Source organism: Tachypleus tridentatus, chromosome 9, assembly GCF_004210375.1.
Source record: "Tachypleus tridentatus isolate NWPU-2018 chromosome 9, ASM421037v1, whole genome shotgun sequence".
Taxonomy (NCBI): Eukaryota; Metazoa; Arthropoda; class Merostomata; order Xiphosura; family Limulidae; genus Tachypleus; species Tachypleus tridentatus.
The window spans coordinates 49,207,161-49,230,637 of NC_134833.1; the positions used below are offsets into that span (position 1 = coordinate 49,207,161).

The 23,477-nt window shown below is 33.6% G+C and overlaps 1 protein-coding gene across 1 annotated transcript in view; it reads left to right on the forward strand.

Annotated features, from left to right (window-relative positions):
- The window catches only part of LOC143225213 (protein turtle homolog B-like), a 261,798-nt gene that overhangs the window by 178,185 nt on the left and 60,136 nt on the right, over positions 1–23,477 (forward strand). The window lies entirely within an intron of this gene.

Genomic DNA, 23,477 nt, shown 5'->3' on the forward strand with positions numbered 1-23,477 from the left:
AAATCCCAACCTCTGATTAATTATACTATAACCGTAAAATTTTGAAACCATAAACCAAAACACATTATTATGAAATGTAATTATTATTATTTTTTTTTTAAATACGCTGCACATTTTTTAAAAAAAGGATCCTAGGGTATAAACTACAAGGTGGGATTATAAAATATATCCTAGGTTTTGGAGGTGACTGAGAAGTAGGACCCACATTGCAGTGGAAATACACCGACTATCAGTCTTAACCTCCAGTTCGCTAGTCTCACATAAGAAAATTAGAAATTAGGAGAGCGAGATGTGGTGCTCAAGCCCACAACGTTCCACATCTAATAAAATATTCCACAAATCAATACATGTGTCATATTTATAATTCATTAACAAAGTGTTGATTCTGCAAGTTGTTTTTCCGCTCTCATAGTCCTTCTCTTATGACGAAATTGGACTGAAAATTATTTTGCATGATTACATTGTAACAGGTTTGTGGATATGCGCGAAATCATTCGTTTGGGGTAAATGTGAAATACGTCTTTGTGGTAGGAAACAGTTTTATTTTGTTTAATTTAGTTTATTAAAATAATTTTAAGTGAAAAGAGATATAGAATTCAAGGCTTTATGTAGACCTCAATTATATGACGATTATACAAATAAAAACAAAGAAAGAAAGAAAGAAAGAAAAATATTCGAAAGTTCGAAAATACGGCTTTTCGTTCTTGTCCTATGTAACGCTATTTTATGGAACTGTTTCGTGGTTGCTTCATTTTGCTATTAGAGCTTCTCATTAATTATTTATACTATTACTTCCAGCTGACGAATGAGTTTCGGTTGGGTATTAGACACTGACAAAGAACTATCATTAAACTGGCGATAGCCTGAACTGTACCTCAACATTACAAGTTACAGTCTTAGGCTAAGCTTTCCATACGAGCACGTGATCATGTACGCTAACATGACTAGTTTATTTGAATGATATTGATTCTTCTTGTTTAAAACAAATTCCTGTTCAAGTTGACAGCCCGGTGTAGTACCGAAACGAAATTATTTTACTACGCAACATTGGTTTAATTTCTAAAAACATTTATAAGTCTCCAACTCAAAATTAACTTCTTGTCTGTTGCTTCGACCATTTGTTTGCCTGTAAAATGTGGATTTGTGAATAGTTATGCATATATTTGAAACAGCTGCGTAGAATAAAATAATTTTGGAAAAGGAGAAACTAACAGACACATGGCGTCAGCATTTCGCTTTCCGATATATATTAAAAGTAATTTTAATAATTTCGGACAAAATTAAAACCAACAACACCTGGTGTTAGTACTTTCTTTGATACATTAGTTAGATTTAATAACTTAGAATAATCTAACAGTACACAATACTGGTACTCTTCTTTATGATACACCAGTTAGGTTTAATAAACTAGTTCAAGAAAAACTAACAACATTTGTTTGTTTGTTTAGGCTGAAGCATAAACATACACAATGGGCTATTTGTGTTCTGCCTACCACAGGTATTGAAGTCGAATTTTAATGGTGTGACTATGCAGACATATCATGATGCCATTGGGGAGCGGGGATTATCGAATAACCAGAGTATATCCAATAAAAAACACCTCAGGTGTAAATAAAGACACGATCAAAAAGAACTTATTTTGTCTACTAGAGGGCTCAAACTAACAGTACACAGTACTGGTACATTTGTTTCTGATACACTGCGGTTACGTATAAAAGAGAAAAGTCGAAAAATTGTGCGCCTGTTAAAAGTTCGATTACATTTTAAGCAAAGCAAGATACAGCTGGTTGAGTGAGATAAGAGTAGAAGACAGAAACTTATATACAAAGAAGAAAAAAATGCTTTAATTCAACCAGTAACTTATACTGAATCACCTATATTTTCGAGAAGTAAATCAGTTTAAGAAACCATATATAGAACGTATGATACATATTTGAGTAATTTCGCTACGTTACTCTAAAAAATGTATACATACATATATATATATATACATAATTCTCATTTCCAGCAACCAGGCTATTATCTTTTGTCATCACTTCATCGGTGGTAATTATAAACTTTTTGTGACAGAGAGAACATTTTTTCCTTTTTATTCAATTGGTAAATTCAGTTGTGTGAAGTTGAAAAAGCCTTGGAACACTCAAGTTAAAATTCTCTTTCCAATGTCTTAAGAACAATGACAATTAATGTCGGGAAGTAATGCTATTTAATGTAGACATCACCTGTGGTTATAATTCAACAGGGAGTAGAAAGTATGTTATTTTTAAAAACAAAATAGGATTGGGAGAAAAACTTTGCTTGAACTGAAAAAAACGTGTGCCTCATTATAGTGTATAATTTGGAATTCAAATATACTGTTCAGAAAGCTCCAATGAAACTGGCACTTAACCATCGATTTACTTATTAATATATTTCAGTGAAATGCTAAAATTCGAAGCAACCAGTGTAAATGGTAAATTATTTCGCATTATTCCAAGTTGTTTCCAGTTCCGATGCAACAGTTTTCTTAATACGAAAGTAACACTCTTATATCTAGTAACTGTTTAATAGAAATTATCAGTCCTTATGAAAAACTCCAAAACTACTTCAAGGTTTCGTATTAAGTTGATTTCCAAAATAAGAACAGGTTACAGGAATAACTTACGTAGTTACAATAGAATGTCACAATATGTACAACGTTTCGTATATGTTGGAGAAAAACATTTCATATTGCAGTTTACTGCTATGATATGTTCAACCATATTCAATTTAGATTAAGTGAACTTCATAGTTATAATTGTACTTTCATGTCAACTTTTCTATCTGCTGTTTGTTTGTTTTTTAAATCAAATTAAAAACATGCGAAATTGAATACTTTGAAATTAAAGTGAAGTAAATATGGTTTCTAGGACATTTACAGTTCATAAATATTTCATCTCATTTTGCAAAAAGTGAAGTAAGTAGTATAAGATATTATTTAACTGTTTGAAATTTTAAACAAAACAAGATAATTTAATATTAATGAAAAGGCTTTTGTAGAAGAAAAATTATTCTATTAAGGTTTGGACAGTGGCGTAGTTGAATCAGTGTGGTTTTCATCTAATTATTACTGATTTGATAAAATTATTTTCCAGAGTACATACATTTTGTATAAAACATTTTTTATATGTAAATAAATAAACTGTTAATTTTAATTAACTGTGGTGAAGATAATTTTAATTATAAAATATTATGTACTTAGCTTTATGCAGTCGAATGAAATACAAAAAATACTAAACAGTGAAATTACTTTTCAGCGCTTTATGTTAAAATTGTTAAATTGAAATATTTGTTGTTGACTTTAGTTATTTGTTGCTAAGAAAAAACCCGACTTTTTAGACACCTTTTAATATATATATATTTTTTTTTAGATAAGCCTGTCTATACAGTATCAATAATGTTCATATCAAGAGTTTGTGCAAACCAAGTAATTGTCAGTGTTCCATTGGTTTCTTTTCCATCAACATATCATCTCACTACATCTTCTGTATTTTTGAGATCATTTTCTTTCGTGGAGATGAATCCCAACTCAATGATTTGTGTTCCTGAGGGAATAGCATGATAGATAAGAATTTGGCTGTACGTGTCAGCAGCAAGGATGCCATCCATTTTGTGTAGATCACTAACACTGTAATCTGAGATGTAGTCCCAAATTTGTACTGATCATTTAGCATGGTTACTATAGATGTTGTAAAATCTACTGCGACACTGTTCTCCTCTTTGCTGTCAAAAAAACTGTTTTTGATTGTTAAGTAGCAATTCGGACAGGTGATTCGTTTGTAACGAGTACACGTGTCAAATTTTGCTTAGAAAACTGTTTGTAATTTAATATAAATTTCAACCTTTTTTCTTGTTACTCTTTCCCATCAGTGGATTCGGAGTATCTACACATGCTAATATGTTATCGAGATAACACTGAGGTCAGCATTTACAGCAAGGTAATTAGTAAGCTCTACACACGAACTTCGTCTATCTTGTAATGAACACACCCTAAAATAGTTGGCATTACTTTTGGGGAGTTTCGGTTTATGTCTCTACCACTTCTATTACTTACATTACCAATTTCATGTACTATCTTCATTGTCTTGCATACATCTTCCAATGCACGTGGACTCTTGCTACAATTTTTCGCATCTAGTATCATTGACCAGATGCAACTTCGATTTCTATAAGCTTGTCAAGTGGTATTTCAGTCGTGAACGCTATGAATAGTTTCAGACGACTAGTATTAAGCACATTATGATTGCTTGCACTTTTATAGGTTATATATTCATGCGACACTTTCTGTTTGGTTGGATAAAAAAATCAAAATTAGACTGTCGAAAGCGATCGTATTTTGGTGCGGCTCATTTTCTTATAGTAAAGAGGGATCATTCTCTGGGAATTTACCTTTTATATCCATTTTTGTACCATTTCCATAATTATTTCTGACATGGTGGATGTCAGAGTTATTAACAAAATATCTGCAAATATGTTATAGATTACCCATTTGACTATTATTGATATAGATGTTCGCATTATTCTGGTTAAAGTTATTAGGATAAAAAAAACTAAGAAAAAGAAAATATCTTTATAATTTCAAAACCAGTTAGAAGACAGGTAATAACATTCCACATTAAACAAGTAACTCGTTAGATATTTATCCGCAATCATAGTGATAATAATTCTCCAGTCTTATTAAGAAAATTCTTGTGTTTTCGTACCAATCTTTTAATTTCTCTAATAAGAGTGTGTTTGTGTGTTTTTTTACAGTAAAGCCACAAAGGGCTATCTGCTCAGCCCACCTTGGGGAATCGAACTCCTGATTTTAGCGTTGTAAATCCGGAGACATATCGCTGTACTGGCGGGGGGATCTCCAATAAGAACAGAGCTCAAAAAGTAAAGCTTACGGAAGAGATCTTAATTTTCTCTCCTAATTTACATTTTCCGGCGTTGTTTCTATTGGTAAAGTGGAAGCCCAAATCACAAAGGTTTTAGGTACACAATGTTATATAAATGTTACATAAAGAAAACTTTCACATAATCTTACCTCTGACCATATCAATGGTGTACTCACTATCCATGCTACTGTGCAAGTTTAGATACATTAGTTTTTGAAAGATAATGCATATATTTAAATTGAATTTAATATTGTATTTACCTAGTGACAGAAGAACAAGTTTATTGTTTTATAGAATATTCCAAAAGTGTTGACTAAAAATTAATTCGTTCTCACTAAATATTGTTCACCTTGTACAAAATATAATAATTTATAAAGGGGAGTTCGTGACTGTGCATCATATTACTTAGTTGTAAAAGCAATCTTTTAACGCATACGCTTATATGCTTTCATCTACTGTTATCAAAACGCAGGTGATTTTTGTATTACGTTAAAAAGAAAGCAAAAAGTCTATAAAATTCTAGCGCTCTCTGTTGGTGAGTATATCTTCATCATAAACAAAATGATAAGTAGGTTGTGAATGTTTATATTACCGTAGACAGATTACTAGAAATAACTTCTTAGTATTTACTTGCCAGAAGTGGTATTACACGACATAAACTACTTAGAGATGGCTTGTCAGAGTTATCTTTCCATGTTTAAGTTCCAAAATCTAGTTCATCACAGCCCATTAACAAAAATAAATTTTCCATAGCTTTAACACTTCTGATAAAATGCGTAAGAGTTAGTTTACTAGAGGAATCATCCTAAGATTTAATGATATTTTATGAGAGCTAATCTTTCCATAGATGTATTATTCTGGAAAAGCTAGACAAGTTTTGATAAGTATACTTGTTACTGAACATCCAATATTTGGAATCATATCACTGTACTAAGTTTACTATAACTGCCTTGCTCTTATGTGGTTCGATGTGTACATCCGAATAAAATAGTGTCAAGTTCTTAAATTATTTCATTTTTAACTAAAAATAATTAGTAGTAAATTTCCTTTGATTTTTATGTATTTGTATTTATTTAGTACATTTTTTTGTGTTTATTACAGAATAATTTAATAATTTTATCTAAAATTTCTTTATTAAATCCATTAACTATTAATTTTTGTATCAGTATTTCAACATTATTAATAAAGTATTGTGATTTAGTACAAATTTTACGATGTCTGAATAACTGTGAAGGTATCATGTTTATAACAAATGAGTATGACATATACTCTTCAAAACAAGAAACGCAAAAGTGATATTTTTTTATTTTAAAGAGAAATATATGTAATAACGTTACAAGCTCAGAGTATGTGATGTCACACGTGTTAAGGCACTGATTGTCAGACCAAAATGACAATAAAAGTTGTGCACTTTGAAAACGGAGGAAAACATCGGATTTTTCGCCAAAACGCATGCGTGTCCAATAAATTTGTTTGAGAGATCTGCATGTTCTGCAAGTGCAACATGTGCAAAATCCCTATAAAAGTGACGGGTTATCGATTTCCATAGCTCAGTGTTAAGCCACCGATACGCAATACAGTTACGCCAAGACTGACTGAAGCACAACGCAACAACGCCATTGGTCGCTTAGAAGCAGGCGAATCTGGATCAGATGTTGCCAGAGCTGTGAATGTCCACCCAAGCACCATCACAAGGCTATGGAATCGTCACCAACAACATGGATCAACTCGTGACCGTCCACGATCTTGCAGACCTCGTGTGACCATGCCCGCACAAGATCGCAACATCCGGTTACGTCACCTTCGGGATAGGATCATCACTGCGACGTCTACTGCCTCAACCATACCAGGGCTGCGTAGGATTACCAATCAGACTGTACGCAACCGTCTACGAGATGCAGGAATCCGACCTCGACGTCCAGTCAGAGGCGTCATCCTCACCCAGCAACATCGTCAAGCACGGCTGCAGTGGACTCGGGCACATCGGGTATGGCCTCATCGACGATGGAGGCATGTTTGGTTCAGCGATGAATCACGTTTTATGCTTCGTAGGCAGGGTGGAAGGCTCCGTGTTTACCGTCGCCGATGTGAACGTTTTGGAGCAAACTGTGTGCAGGATGTTGACAGATTTGGTGATGGCAGCGTCATGATGTGGGCTGCCATCGCTTACAATGCCAGAACAGACCTTTTGCACATTCGAGGGAATGTTACGGCTCAACGATACGTCGACGAGATTCTTAGGCCCCATGTGCAACCCATCATGGTGAACGTCAACGACGTTTTTCAACATGACAACGCCCGTCCTCACACAGCCCGACTCACCACTGTCTTCTTGAGACACCACAACATCAACGTTCTTCCCTGACCCTCCAGATCACCAGATTTAAACCCCATCGAACATATTTGGGACGAGTTGGAACGACGTCTGCGACGGCGACAACCTCAACCGCAGACTCTACCTCAGCTTGCAGCAGCTTTGCAGGCTGTGTGGACAGCTATTCCACAGGATGTGATTCGTCATCTCATCTCTTCAATGGGCAGGAGATGCCAAGCAGTTATTGATGCTCACGGGGGGCATACTCGTTATTGACGTTGGGTGACGTTAAACTTCACCTAGTGAGCGTGGACTTCGCCTTTGCAGACTTTGGATGTTCAGCAGTGAATGTGCAAAGTTTCACACATGTCATACAGAACTATCCGGAATAAACTTGTTAACAAGTTGTCTCATATTTTGCCTTCTGCGCTTCTTTTTTTGAAGAGTATATTACTATTTAAGGAGGGTAAACCATAAATTGGAAAGTCAGAATCTTCTCTTTTGTAAAAAATATTTATATTGATAACTTTTTATCAATTACTTTAATTTCTAAATCTAAATAATGCATATCTGTATTAGAAGTTGAAGTATGATATTTTCAATTTCTAATATGCATTATACATTTCAGAATTATTTATGCTAATTAAATCATCTATATATCTGTAAGTTAAAGTAAATATATCTGGATTTGCATAGTTCTCAATAAATATATTTTTATAATAGTACAAATATCAATTCGCCATACAAGTCAAAGAGCAAGCTCCCATTGGAACTCTTATCACTTGTTTAAAATCCTGTTTATCGAAAAATATATAATTATTATAAATATAGAAATTTAATATATCTTTCATGTTTTCGGAACTATAGTTTCTTTTTTCACGTTCTATAAATGAATAACAATATTGTTCTCTAAATGAATTTAAAACAAATATTAAATATCTTAATGGTATTATAGAATATAATGTTGTAAAATAAAAATGTTTAAATACTATTTACTGGCTCAGAGTTTTTTAAACAATCTAAAATACGTTTGTTATTTTTTATTATCTAAAACATATGTATTTTATTGCTAATACTTACATTCTCTATTTTATGAAGTAAAATACTCAGTAATTTATTTAATAATATAGCCAGTTTGATAATTGTTTTCACTGAATTTGAAACAAATCTCAACTTAATTAGAGATTGATGTAATTTTCGAATAGCATAAAGAAACGGCAAATCTAAATAAGGATTATGTTTACAATAAAGATTATGGTATGATAAGCTTTAACAAAATCATTAATTACTGTATCTTTGAATTTGTTAACAAGTTTAAATGTTTGTGTATTGTTAATTTCTTTTATCATAATTAATGCTTTTGTTTGTTTTGGAATTTCGCACAAAGCTACTCGAGGGCTATCCGTGCTAGCCGTCCCTAATTTAGTAGTGTAAGACTAGAGGGAAGGCAGCTAGTCATCACCACCCACCGCCAACTCTTGGGCTACTCTTTTACCAACGAATAGTGGGATTGACCGTAAATTATAACGCCCCCACGGCTGGGAGGGCGAGCATGTTTGGCGCGACTCGGGCGCGAACCCGCGACCCTCGGATTGCGAAGCGCACACCTTAACGCGCTAGGCCATGCCAGGCCATAATTAATGCACAGAATGTTTTTTGAAATTGTACCAATGTTAGAATTAACTTAATCAATAGGAACTATAACATATTTTTATTGCAGTTCTTGAATCTAATTTTAGCTGATGAAATGATAAATCTGTAAGGTATGTTTCAAAATTTATTTGGGATAATTTTATTTTTATTTTTAAATATATATAACTTCCATTTTAAAAACTATCTAGGTGGATCAGCTGTAATATAATTAATTTTAAAATATATTCATTACTATTTTTCAAGAAATTTTAGAATATTATTTTTATTACATTTTGTTGCTATTCTGTATTTAGCTCCTTTTATGATTATTCCACGCAATATTTTGTCTTTTATAATATCTAAACTACCACTAATAATATGTTTATTAAAGTATTAACAAATAAAGCAACTTCACATAAACAAGGTAAATTATTAACATAATCTACATTTCAATTAGTTAAAAAAACTTTTATAATTATATATTAAGGGAACAATTGGAACTTCATATTTATAACTGACGGTAGGTCTTAAGTTCTTACAAGGAAAAATGTTATTGTTTATAGATAGGTGAATAATTTTAGAAATCTATAAGTCATTGAATATTTTATTTCTGAAAATAATTATCAAATATGAACGTTTTAATTTCCCTTTTTCTTTTTTAAAACTTGAAACATCATGAACTTTTAATCGATATTGCATAATGCCAAGAAGTAAGTGTTTTACATGACCATTTCGAAAGATTTATTTATCTATTACATCAATTAATGCTTTTACTCTGGGAAGATTAAGTTTATAAATCTTTTTAAAAATAGTTTACGTACTCTAATACTAGTATAAAAATTATTTTCTCCTCGGTGGACTCAGCAGATAGCTAAATGTGGCTTTGGTATAAGAAAACACACACATGCATAAAAACTATTATCTAAATAACGTAACAATTCTGAAGAAAAATTAAGCCATTTTATGTTATTATTTTCTTTACCTCTAGTTCTTATTTGTATGAATAAAGTTATCTATAAAGAGAAAAATTAGTAATACAATAATCATTGCTCAAACTTAAAGCAGTAAAACTATTGAAATCTTGGTTTAATTCATAAGGATATAATATGTTTTTAGTTTTAAAATGTAAAATTTTTCTCTTTGAAGTCTATTGATGTCTTCATTAACTGTTTCTAATATAATCATCTTAACCGAGGTAAAAGGATGAATCATGAAATGTTTCAATTATATAGAATTAATTAACTTGTTTTTAACTTGAGACCTTGTTTGTTGTGAATTAAGCACAAAGCTACACAATGGGCTATCTGTACTCTGCCCAACACGGGCATCGAAACCCTGTTTTTTTAGTGTGTACGTCCGCAGACATACCACTGTGCCGCTGGGGGGAAATTTGAGACCTCTGTAAGTTTATACGAATATGTAATGGGTTTGAAGTTTAACCAACACATTCCATATTATATTTAGTACATGTTAATAAATAAATTATATTTTTATTTTACGAAATATATATATATATATATTTAGAATTTATCATTACATTATATTTCATTATAAGAATTATTTTATAACATCGATTTAGGATTAAACTGCATCCCTTAATCTGACCAAACTTCGGGAAATGGTATTGATGTTACGACCAAAATATCGCTAACATAAAAGATATGCAAATAATGAATCAATGCCTTTTAATGATTATAAATAATAAAAATTTATTAAATTACTTATGCTCATTGGCTGGTTGATTTTAGCTTTTTTTATCAGAAAGTAAATGCAAAAACACTATTATAATGCAATGTAAGTCACTCTTTCAAATTATGGCCAGTATGGCCAAACGGTTAGAGGGCTCGACTTGTAAGTTGACGGTTGCGGGTTTGAATTCCCGTCAACTCATAGATTCTTGTCCTTTCAGTAGTGAAAGACTTATTATTTACAGGTCAATCTCACTATTCGTTGGTAAAATAGTGCTTGGTTGTGGGCGGTGATGACTAGCAGTTTTCCCTCTAGCCTTTCACTGCTAATTAAGAGACGGTGAGCCCAGATAGTCCTATAGTAGCTTTGCTCTAAGTTCAAATCTCAACCAATAATTTATATTATTGTTTTGAAAATCAGACATGCGATGATCCGTTTAGTGAATTGAATTGTAAGACATTGTTCGTCCAGCTTACGCTTGTAAAACGAACATTTGCTAGAACAATCTGGAACAGATGTTGCATGCTTAAAGTCGGTTTTAATAATGCCTTAAGATATATCTCTTAACTCTACTGAAATAACATAATATTAAAGCAATGGATCATTAGTGTAAGATATAAGTATGTGTGCTATAATCTGATTAAAATATCGTTTCACAAAATCACTTAAGCGACGTAGTACAACGTATTCCTGTTCAATGTTTGGTAACTTCATTACAACAGAGAATGAAATATTTTAATTTTTTGTAGTTTTATTTTATTCGTTCAGGAAGTGTTTGATTTACTCCGTTAGAACCAACGATGCAATATTGGCTATCTGTAAAATACGCGTTCAAGGGATCGAACTTGTATTTTTAGCATTATTAGCCCTTAAGCGTACCATTAAGTCCGTAGAAAGGTATACAGAAAGTTTGCTCCAGATCAGTTTGTCTTTATAGCTATTTTCATGCTGTACGTTGAATGTACTCTATTAGTGTTTTTCATTCCAGGTATAATTTCGTTACATCTTATGGATGCTCAGAATCATTATGTTGCTGTCATACAGGCCTTTTTTACTGAGAAAATAATGGAAAAGAATCAGATTATATTTGTCAGCGACCAGTGTTCATAAATTTTGTTGGCTGAGATGAAGCTCACACTTATATTAGTTTTTTCAGCTTATTTTACCGCATACACAGTACACTAATCATCATACCATTTTCTTCTCTGCGATAGAGTAAACTATCATTCAGTTTTGCCAAACAAATTTGATGTGGATTCACCTGAAAAGAACAGCCTTCTATCGTTATGCTCATCTCATTGTGTCAGTTCTGATTCCGTATGGTTTGGTAATTTGTCAAAAAAAATGATTTTTTGAGTGACTAGCTATACATCACTGAAGAAAATAGGCCTTTTATGCGTCTGACTGTTCTGGATATGAAATTTGCGTCTGTGTTTATCGCTATGTACCACATAAAAGTATGCCCTGAATAATTATCGTTATCTTTTAGGATTTGGGTTCTCTACCTTGACTCGTTCTATTGTTAATAGTACTAGTCTCACGTACTCATTTCACAGTTTCTATACAGTTCCCTCCGAAATATGAAAATGTGCCTCGATGTATCGAACATCGTGGCCTTCCCCAGGCAAAACTTTGACTTCTAAATGTTTGTCTTGTGATATCTATGTGTTGGAAGCCATGAGTTCATTCAACGCACTATTGATGGAAATGTTCTTCTATAGGAAATATACTGATGCAGCAATGTCTAAATGGTAGGATGCCACTCAGTCGTAATGTAAACTTTGAACACGTGAATATACCCTGATACTATTAATTTTCGTTCAATAGAGCAATCTCATCATATTTGCATTTTATATCCATTTTACTCACTATATTCAAAGTTAAATCAAATATTTTCTCTTTATATTTATATATACATATTCATAAAAGATATATTGCTTTACTAAAGAAATCAAAATTAAGATACACTCGAATGAGTAACCAACCAGATTTCACCAAGGAGACAAAATATGTTTGTGAATCATATGTTGTGTAATTCAATAGTTTAAATTGGTGATTATATTTTTGCGTCATGTTACTAGAATCTTTTGCGTTTTTCGGGTTGTTTTGATTGCGTATCATTGCATCATAATAATAGTAGTGTGTGGAATGTTCAAGACCTTTCTCGGGGCATAAGTATGCTTGGAAAATGTAGTTCTATATAAACAAATATATCTAGACTGACTGATTGTGAGTTTATCCATAAATAGCATATAGTAGCAATTTTTAGAATGGAATTACCACAGATTGTGTTGTTAAAACAACACAAGAAGATATAATTTGGCTTGTGAGTTGTGTTCTAAAGTAATTAATCTAGCCTCTAACGTTAATGGAAAAAAAGCAATTATTTAAGCTTTGGATAAAAACGTGATAACCAACAGTGTAATGAACAATTGTACAGTGCTGCAGAAAAAAAAGTTACACAAATTCAAACTTGATATTTCAGGCTAGTTTCAAGGAAGAATGGAAGCTAAGTTACAGGCCAAACATCAAAATTGTATTAATTTTTATACTTAGTAAAATTGAAACACAGTGGAAGTCTTTGAGTTCAGCAAACAGTAAATAGTTTCTATCTTTTTCTTTAATAAATACATACAGTCTGTCAGGCATTTTTGCAAGATATTTAATCAAAATTTCCTTTGGAAGTTTACTCGAAATATTTCTAATACACTCCAGTAAAGCTTATTTGGAAGTAACCTTTGAGTTGTTAAGTTTTTGATCTATCAAATCCCAGAAACGCTCAATTTGGTTGATATTAGGGCTCAGTTGAGGCCATTGCTACATTTAACTGACTACAGCAGCTCCTTTCTTAACTGAATAATTTTTGAATAGGTTCCATGAGTGTTTGGAGTCATTCATTATCTTCTGGTAGCAGAATCATTTAGCAGTTATATACTTGGTATATTATTAAGTATCAGTGTTAATGGTGCTTGTGCTGATCTGTTATTCCATCTATTTTGCGAATATTTCTTTTTGGTTCAACAGAAAAACACTTCCAAACCATCCCACTATATCTCTTATGCTTTATGGTAGGTGTTTTGTATTGAAGTAAGTTACATTCGCTTAATTTTCGCCGGACGTTCGACCTTTGCTTTGAACCAAATGTTTCAACCTTGGACAAATCCATCCTTAACACACTTTCCCTATCATCAACAGTCTAATTTTGCACTTTTTAGGAAATGTCAGTCTCTTGACCTTACTAGGAGATTGAAGTAAAGGTTTTTTAAACCGCTACATGACCAAATACAGTGGAGCGCTGTTAAGCCGCGGTATTTGGGGGGTCAACCTGCTTAACCGCGGCTTATACCTTTGTGACTGAAAAGCCTAAGTCGCCAACAGCTCCGCCGAGGAGCCTCATCCGGGCCATTCCGTGATCATTATAATATTAATGTATAGACTATTCAGATACAATTGACAAGTGCCGTTTTAACACAAACGACCAATGTATTGCGATGGTTCGCTTTTCCCCTTTTTAATAAATTGATCTCGCCGTTGATTTTTACTTGTAATATGGCGTGTCGCTGCTTCCACCTTCTTAACCAACCACTTGAAACAGTAAACTCTGGATCTGCATAAGGGCCATGAAGTTCCTTGTGTAATTCCTCTGCTTGTGCTTGAATAACTGGTCCAGATATAGGAATTCCATTGTTTCTGGCTTCACAAAATGCATTGAACATTGCCCTGTCTAACTCAGGATCTTGTGCTGTTCTAGCTCTCTTGCGTTTCAAACCACCTTCATCAAGTTCGTCAAGAAATGCTCTTAATTTATTCTCATCTTTAATCCACCCACGCAATGTAGACTCAGGTATGCCTAACCCTCTACTAACTTTAGCGCGAGTTTCGCCGTTTCGTATTCTTTCTATGACATTCAGCTTTTGCTGAACGTCACACGATGCATGTTTACGTTTGGTACTCATGGGGTAGGAATTTGTCAATATGATATGCTCACTATTAATCCAGAAACTGAAGTGATTTCTATTGGGTTTGTGGCCAATATTTATACAATTCCATAAAAATATCAGATTATCGAATTAAGAATAATACTTTAATTATTCATCACTTTTTTTCACAGATTTACCGCGGATTAACTTTAATGTATGGAGAGGTGTGATTCGGTAACAATGACGGCCTCCATAAAGTTGACATAGAGAGCGGATAAGGTAGATTAACGGTCGATTTCGATTGTAATATATTTTATTTATTTCCCAAATTAAAGCAAATCCTTTTTAAATATCCCCTTGAAGTTATAAAGCCAGGATTAAATTTGTAAGCCGCGTTTTTACACGTTCTTAAATTAGCGGTGAGCCGCGTTAATCCTCGCTCACATCGCTCACAAGACTTGCTACAGCGGCTTAAACGATTTCGCGGTTTACTGGTCCGCGGCTTAATGGCGCTCCACTGTACTCCATTCTCATTGAAATTTCTTGATTCTGTAGATATGAACACTTTTCTGTTATTTGGTAGATGGTCAGTGGTGTCTTCCTTCTATCTCAAAGGCTGCAAAAACGAATTTTTTGCTATAATAAACCAGCATCATATACCAACCCCTTGCTAGTTTTTCTGTATAGTTAATACACTACATGGTTACTATAACAGTCATTTCAGACCTTAAATTTGATCAGTATGTTCATTCAAGCAGAAGCTTTATGTCATACTATTGGTAGAGGTATATGGAAATTCTAAAGAATGGAAAATATTCTTACCCTGGTTCATTCATTTGTCAATAAGGATCAGTTAAGCATTACCATAGTTTTGACTTTTACATTATGTAATGGCATAAAAAAATGGTCACATAAAATGAAAAGGATGAAAAATTTATAACGAAAAAGTCACAGACACCTACTGTAAAGAAGCCAGCCCTTTCATAAAAACCTGGCTGTTGCAAGTTAGCTAGAATCTACGTTGGTGAAGAGCAGGCTTAAACATCCATGAGTAATAGCTATAGATCTATGTAAACGCATCTCTAGTGGTGATAAGAATATTGAAAAAAGACAACCACATTATATAACCATCTCAACATACTTTGAAAAGTAAACAAACAAGGGCAATGACTTGGGCTTAAAACGGCAATCCTTTAGAGTTTGTTAAACTACAACAAAAGGGAGAAAAGTGTTAACAGAGAAAAGGGGAAAAGAATAAGAGAAAATTTAGAAAGAAAGAAAAAGAAATAAAGGATAAGATATAAATAAGATAATACGAGCAAAAATGATATTATCAAGCTAACCCAACAGAAAAACAGAGCATTCGAGAATGACAATGGGTTCAGTATCAGCCAACCCTAGCTGCCTACATTTAATGAACAGTGGGACAACGAGGATGATTTCCTGTAGAGATTTGAAAGTCTCGCCAATAATCAGAACTGAGGGAAGGACAATCGAGCAGTCTGTCTCAACCTATATCTCACAGGAAGAGGTCTACAAATGTATGGGCTTGACATAAAAAGATTCCATGAAATATGTCAAGTTCAAAGTAACCTTGATGAAATGCTATGAACTTACTAAGAAAGGATTTCACCAGAAGTTCAGAGAAGTCTAACTGGACACTAGAGAAACTGTATTTCAGCTTGTGGCATGTCTACTGCAATACTTCACAAGGCGGACTGACATGTGTTACTCTTCTTGAAAGAGAGGGAGAGCACCAAAAAATGTAAACGAGAAAATCAAGCTGATATAAGAGCATATAAAAGCTTATGAATGGATTATAATGGGCAAGTGTAAGAATAACTGATAAAAGTCAAAACAAAAGTGGCTGATCAGAAGCAGAAGATTACTAATAGTGCCAAAAAGTCAATAGACAAAGGCGAAAAGAGATGCTGTACTTTTTATAGAATGGGCTACTTTGCAAGTGAATGCAAGTCTCTCATCAACAATCAAAAGTATAAATCTCAACATAAAGCAGCTGGAGCTACCTACATAGATGATGCTGAAAAGAAAAAGAAAAGAGTGAGTATCACCACGGATTCTGCAGCCAGAAGAAACAGAAAAGGGATATTTTATCAGCTTCATTACATGAAGGACATGCTGTCACCATGCTTAAACAATACTAGATAGATGGTCAGATCAAGTTTGTAAATGGGTCAAGAGTGCCGGTGGTGACAACAAGCCACAAGATCCTAGTAGAGGAAAACTGCGTCAAAATAAGAAAATGAAATTCCTATGAGACATTGGGTACAGTATTTAGAAAACGTTTAGTAACTGATGACCAGATGATGAGCAAAGTACACATTTGTGGGCTGATTTATGAGACAATGGTACAGCAAGAATAAGAGTAGATACTGCAAATTATGTAGGGGACCTTTAGGACACGTGTATGAAGGCGCTATCTACGACTGGGTGACCAGACACTAAGAATTTGTAAGAGCCAGGGAGAAAGAAGACTCATAAGGCATCTGCAGTCGCTACAGTAACTGATGAAAAGCAGGCAAACTCTCAAAACCCTGCAAGTCTGGAAATGTGATATCAAGAATGTAGGTCTACAGAAACTGAAAGAAGCACAGAAGGAAGATCCTTTACTGCAGAAACTTGGGGATAATGCTCAGAAGAAAGTCGAGCATGAGGCAAAGAGAGAAAAGAACTTACGTATTAAAGAACAAGATAGGGTATGATACTGGATCTATCAAGGCAGTGAGTTATAGCGGAGAAATTAAACAGATTATAGTGTTAACATACTACTGGACTCAAGTGATGAAATTGGCTCATGAATTGATTGTGGGAGGACAGATATGAGCAAGGAAGATTGCAGATGAAATCATCCTCAGCTCTTATTGCAATGGTCTCATTGGAGGCGTGACCAGATTCTGCAGATCATATTACTTCTGCCAAAGGGCACTATCTTGCACAAAAGTAGCCAAGGTGCCAGTAGGAGAAATGCATCTCAAAGAGCTGTTCAGCAGAGTAACTTTGGACTTGATCAGATCACTAGTGTTGTGTGTAGCTAGAGAAACTGGTATGTGCTGACAGAAGTTGAGTATGCAACACGTCACACAGATGCTATAGCAATACAAAAGATAGAAATAGAACATGTGACAGAAATCTTCTTGGAAGAGTTTTGCAGAGTAGGTTTTATGAATGAAATCTTGACTGAAAGTGGAACCCAGTTTACTTAAGAACTGATGCAAGAGATGAGCAGACACCTCAGTACTTGGCAGCACTTTACCACCTCATATAACTCTATCTTTAATGGACTTTGTGAGAGAACTAACAGAGTCTTAAAGAGCATTCACAAGAAAATGTGCCAGGAGACACCACATAACTGAGAAAAGTACCTGCAGACAGTATTATTTACTTGTTGAGAAGTCTCACAAGCAACCACAGGATTTTCTCTCTTCGAGTCTTAGTATGAGGTCTGATGAAGATATTGAAAGAACTGTAGACAGGAGACGAAAAGTCGAAAGCAAGGAACACACACCAGTATGTATTACACCTAAAAAAAAACTGGAGGAGAGCTGTCAACTTTCTCGAGAAAGTCTGTATGCAACTCAAGGCAGGCAGAAGTATTTCTATGACAGGAGGACCAAGGAATGATGTTTTATAGTTAAAAAAAATGTCTTGGTTCTGCTACCCACAGACAATACGAAACTCACCTTGCAGTGGAAATGACCTTCTGAAGTGCAGGAAATCATCAACATAATAGATAAGATGAAAGTGGACAAGAAGACCAAGATTTAGTATGCCAGTCTGTTGAAAAGGTACTTCAGGAGGGAATAAGACCCGTAAGATGCAGGTATTGATGCATAAATGGACATGGTTGGTGTGCCTGTCATAGATGCAGAACAAATGTAATGACCTCGTCACAGAAGTTTGAGACCTGCTAGAACAAAGACCACTGGGTAAGTATAAGACATAAAGACATCAACATCAGTGAAGAACTGATTAGCAAACAGAAGAAAATGCTACAAGATCTGTTGTGCCAGTAAACAGACAGCTTCACTGATAGATCAGGCAACACAACCTTGTGAAATACAGTATTGAGACCATGACTGGATATCCTGTCAATGTGAAGTCCTAAAAGATGCCTTATATGATGATCAAGCGAAAAGTCGAGGTGATATTATAACTTAGAGTTTTTGAACCTTAAAATTTAACTTAGTGTTCATCACTGGTAATCACAAAAAAGTAGCAGCTCAAACGGTTTATGCATAGACTTCTAGAAGTTGAATATTGTGATGAAGTTCAATTCCAAACCTATGGACAACTCAAAAGTTATCATGCTAAAACTAAATGAGGTCATTGATCTCGGAAAAGGTTATTGGTAGATCCTGACGAAGGCAGAATTTAAATTAAAAGACAAACTTTGTGACACTAGGTGTAATCTACCAATTTTAAAAGATGTCATTTGGCTTAATCAACTCAGCAGCAACATACATGTGTATTTTGAGGAAGATGTTGCACAAAACCGTTAACATCGAGCGTTATGTAGGTGACATTCTGAACCACTTAGCCAGATGGGGAGACCATCGGAAGAAATTCAGAGAGCTGTTTGGGTGAGTAAAGACAAAAGGTCTGACCAACGGACTGTCTAAATGCTAAATTCTTTATTTTGTGCTGGGTTTTATTGGACCCAAGGTGAGCAAGCAGTAGACAGCCATTAAAAAGAAGAAGATAACCTGCATACTAGATGTATCAGCTCAAACAACAAAGCAGCAACTCACTTGCATGAGTATTTAGGCTAATGGAGCTAATTGTTTTCCTTAAATTACTGTAACCATCTAGAAGTGGTTTTAAGGGCTATCTACTATGCCCTATTGTGGAATTTGATGGTGGATATTAGATGGAGTTGAGATGCTGTAGGTCTAAGCACGTAGGCCCACTCCTCATTGATTTCTTGTTGTTTGTACACTGGTATTTCACTTGCGATCTGGTGGTATTGGTGCTATGGATGCTATTACTATAGTCTATTGCTTTGCAATACAAGAATTAAAAGACGATCCATATAAATTTATATGCAATATATGCTCTGTAAAACTGTGCCTGATATGACTTTTATATGTGTTATGTTGTTATCATAGCACAAAGTTTTATAAGGCTATTGTCATCATTCTGTTAGTGTAAATGTACTTTGCATCCCTAAGACTATTTTTATGCAATGGAAATGTCGAAATGCCAGTCATATGATTTTATAAGCAAGTATATTATCAGATTCAATGTTCACATGTGTTTATTTGGAACCCAAACTTTACAAACCATGAAAGGTATATTGCTACCTCAAACACTAGTTTGAGTTGTGGTAAACTTACAATGAGTAATCTAATATAACACATTATTTAGTACTATTTGGAGAGAAATTACATTGTATCATCTGTTTTCCGAGAGCACGTCATATATAGCTTATCATATTCAATTTTTTCTCATCAGAGAAAAAAACATTCGTCCACTTACGCTTACGGTTTTTAAAGCCTTTTTATCGTAGATACCGTCTTATTGTTCTTGAGCTGCATTCTGCGTCCGTAAGGGTTTTAATATGGTTCGACGATCGGTTGGTGTCTTGCCGGACAACCCGTCAAATCCTTCTGCTCAACGCAGGCGAACTTTTCTTGGGCCGACCACTTGAAATTCTCGTTCCGTATCTCTCAGGGTCTTTTAAGAAATTTGCAACAGCAGTTTTACTTCGCCCAATCTCACCAGCGATGGCACGTTGTGAGAGACCTTGCTTTTGCAGCTCGACAATTCTTCCACGTTCAATCTCTGTCAAAATTTTAGCCTTTGCCATGTTTTTACCCAATGTAACACAGGAGATGTTGACACCGTTACTGCTTTAACACACATGACTAAATTTCGTTACGTGTTTACCGATTAATGCTTCGTTTCAGTATGGTCTTAAACTTTTGACCAACTAGTATTTAGGCTAATTTCACTGTGTTCACATTTTCCTTATTAAATGCTAAAAAAGTTTTTTCTTTTTATTTTCCCTTTTCTTATTTTCATCTTTCGAAGCTCTACTCAAATAACTGGTTGAGTCTAACAACGCAAAATGCATATTTTTTCTTTATGTTCATTAGCCTTAAGATTTTGGGCAGCAGTGTATATACACACTTACCCAAGTATTTGGCTTTTGAACAGAATAGTTAAACTAAAACCCCTCTAAATGAATCATTTTGAACATAAAATAAGTGTTTATGCAGCTAGATAATTAGTGTGTGCGTGTGTTTTCTTATAGTATAGCCACATCAAGCTATATGCTAAGCCCACCGAGGAGAATCGAACTCCTGACTTTAGCGTTGTAACTCCGTAGACTTAGCGTTTTACTTGCGGGTTGCACTGGATAATTTATTGGATGGATAAACAAAACAATTCTTCCCAGAACACATGCATATCGTTCAGAGTATCACATACCTTTGAAGTTTGGTTAGGGCATGCATATATTATTCATAATTGTTTGTTTCAGAAACAAGGAAATATTTGCAAGAAACACGAACTAAGCAGCTTATAGAATTGTTTTTTTGCGTCAGAATTTGCAACACATAAATTAAATAAGATATTTGACTGCTACTACAATGTTGCAGTAACTTTCAATGCCTTAAAAACATTGTTTCAATTATACATAAGTAAATTAAAATTAACAATACAAATATAAGCTGAAAACTAGTAGTATTTTTTTAGTCACTTGTAAAACTAATTAAAATTACAATGCACAAGTTTATTTTAGTAATTTGGAAATTAAAATACAAGATGTTACAATAGAGAGTGCTAAGAATTTAGAATTTCAACTCTCTCTGTGATAGAAATAATGTCAAAAATTAATTTTGTCCTGGCTTCACTGAATGCAGTGTTTTAGTTAATGCTTCTTAACTCTAAAGCAGCTTTAATTTATTTCAAAACAGGTTTCACTCTTATTATAAGTCATAAAAAATACCAGAAATGAGGACTTGCATACTAACAATCATGGTTACCCGTGGTGGTTACAAAGCGGAGAGATCTTTACTTGAGAAAAGTAAAATTGGGTTATCTAAATTTTAGTCATTTTACCAAACGATCTCGTTTGGAAAGCATTGTCTGTGATATATTAAAAATAAATAAAAGGTTGGAAGAACAAATTTATATAGAGACTACTTTGTTACCTTTGCCTAATGATGCACGATAATTATTGTAAGTGTGGTCAAATGAGTAGTAGATTTCAAAAATAAATCTCTGAAGTAATAATTTTAAAGTGAAGTTTGTTTAACTGAAGTGGCCGCTAAAGCACACAAATTAATTTGCACTCTCATTAGTTTTTGGGTATTTGCTGACAGTTCGTACGAAACATATATCATCAGTCAGTATCCCATAGGAATTATTTATCGAGTGATTTCTCTACATTTTTGCCATTACACACCAAAACAAGATACTTGCAAACATATAAGATGTGAAACCCACGTTGCGTCAATCTTGAGTAACTAGACAAACTGAACGTACCTAGTCTTACAATAATAAACTACTTTACCAAAGAAAATGGAAGTAAGCTAAAACAAGTTCTCTTTAAATACAGTTTACAATGACGTTCTACAACTGTTAAAACTTTGTAGAATGGTCTACAATTACCTGTTGTAGAAACAAAAGTGTAGAGGACGACGTTTCAAAAGTCTTCCGCCTTTCGTCTTCAGAAGACAAAAGGAGGAAGACTTTCGAAACGTCGTCTTCTACACTTGTGTTTTCAGAAGAGGCAGTTGCGGTCTATTTTACAAAGTTTCATCATGAATGCTCTGCCTAAACAATCTATCAAAGGATCTATAACTGTAATTTGTTTAACGTTAACACAGCATTACCGTCGGTGAGCAGTATAAAAGTAGAATTAGTTTTCGGTGTAATTGTTCTTCTATTACCTTAAGTAATAAGAAATGAAACATTTGAAAACAAATATTTGAGCTTTGAATATGGTACTTTAAATACCGGTTAGTTTCTAGCACACTTGATATTAAAAGAAGAAGCTGATAATTGTATTTCTTCAAATTATATCAAAACTGATTCAAAAGTTAACTATAATTTATAAAATAATAAAAATGTTTAATTAAATGTATTTTATTATATTCCATTTTCTAAAATCGTTTGGACATTTGCTGAAATTATCTGTAGGCATTAATCTACAGATTACAACTTAATAAGAATAATTTATAACATTTAATCGTACATATTTTTGTCATTTGTCAACCGTACTTAATGAGATACTATATCGTACAGTATGAATAACATAATTATATTTTATGATTATAAAACCAAAACCACATTTCATTTTTCATGAGATTAATTACATCATTATAACATGATAAAAACAATTTCAGTCTAAATTTCAGTTCTCTCAATAATGGTGGAATTCTTTGTTTTTAGTAATTTAGTTTTTCTAACTTCCTCTAGCTAATTGGGATTTCAAAAGAAACATTTAATAAAATGACAACACTAAATAAATTTTAAAATTCATATAAATAAAATATTTTCTCAGATATTATTCCCCATTTCCATAATGTGCAAAATTTCCCAAACTGAAATCAAGTTAAAATGCAAATAAAGTAGAAAACAAAATATAAACTATAAAGTACAATTAAGTCAGAAGAGTTATTAAAATAAAATTTGCCCAAATTGCCACTTATTCTTCATTTAAAATAATCAGAACAGTTCACAAGTTAATTAAATGGAAAACAGTTACAACTGAATAAATTTTTGACGTTAGATGAAGTTTTATTTTCTGTGGGGTGCTTTGTGTATGTACCATGGTTTTCTATAGACCTATAAAGTGGTATTTGCTTGCAAAAGTGAGATGTTTTGTTAATTTCACAGATTATTTCACTTAATTTATATTCCAGTTTAAGTGTAAGGTGATTGATTCTCCATAAAAGTATTATTATCATTTTCTTTATTTTCTCAAGAGATTTCCAGTTACCTGTAAGGGAACTTTAATTAGTTTAGAGCCTAATTTCTCACATATAAAAAAGTTGT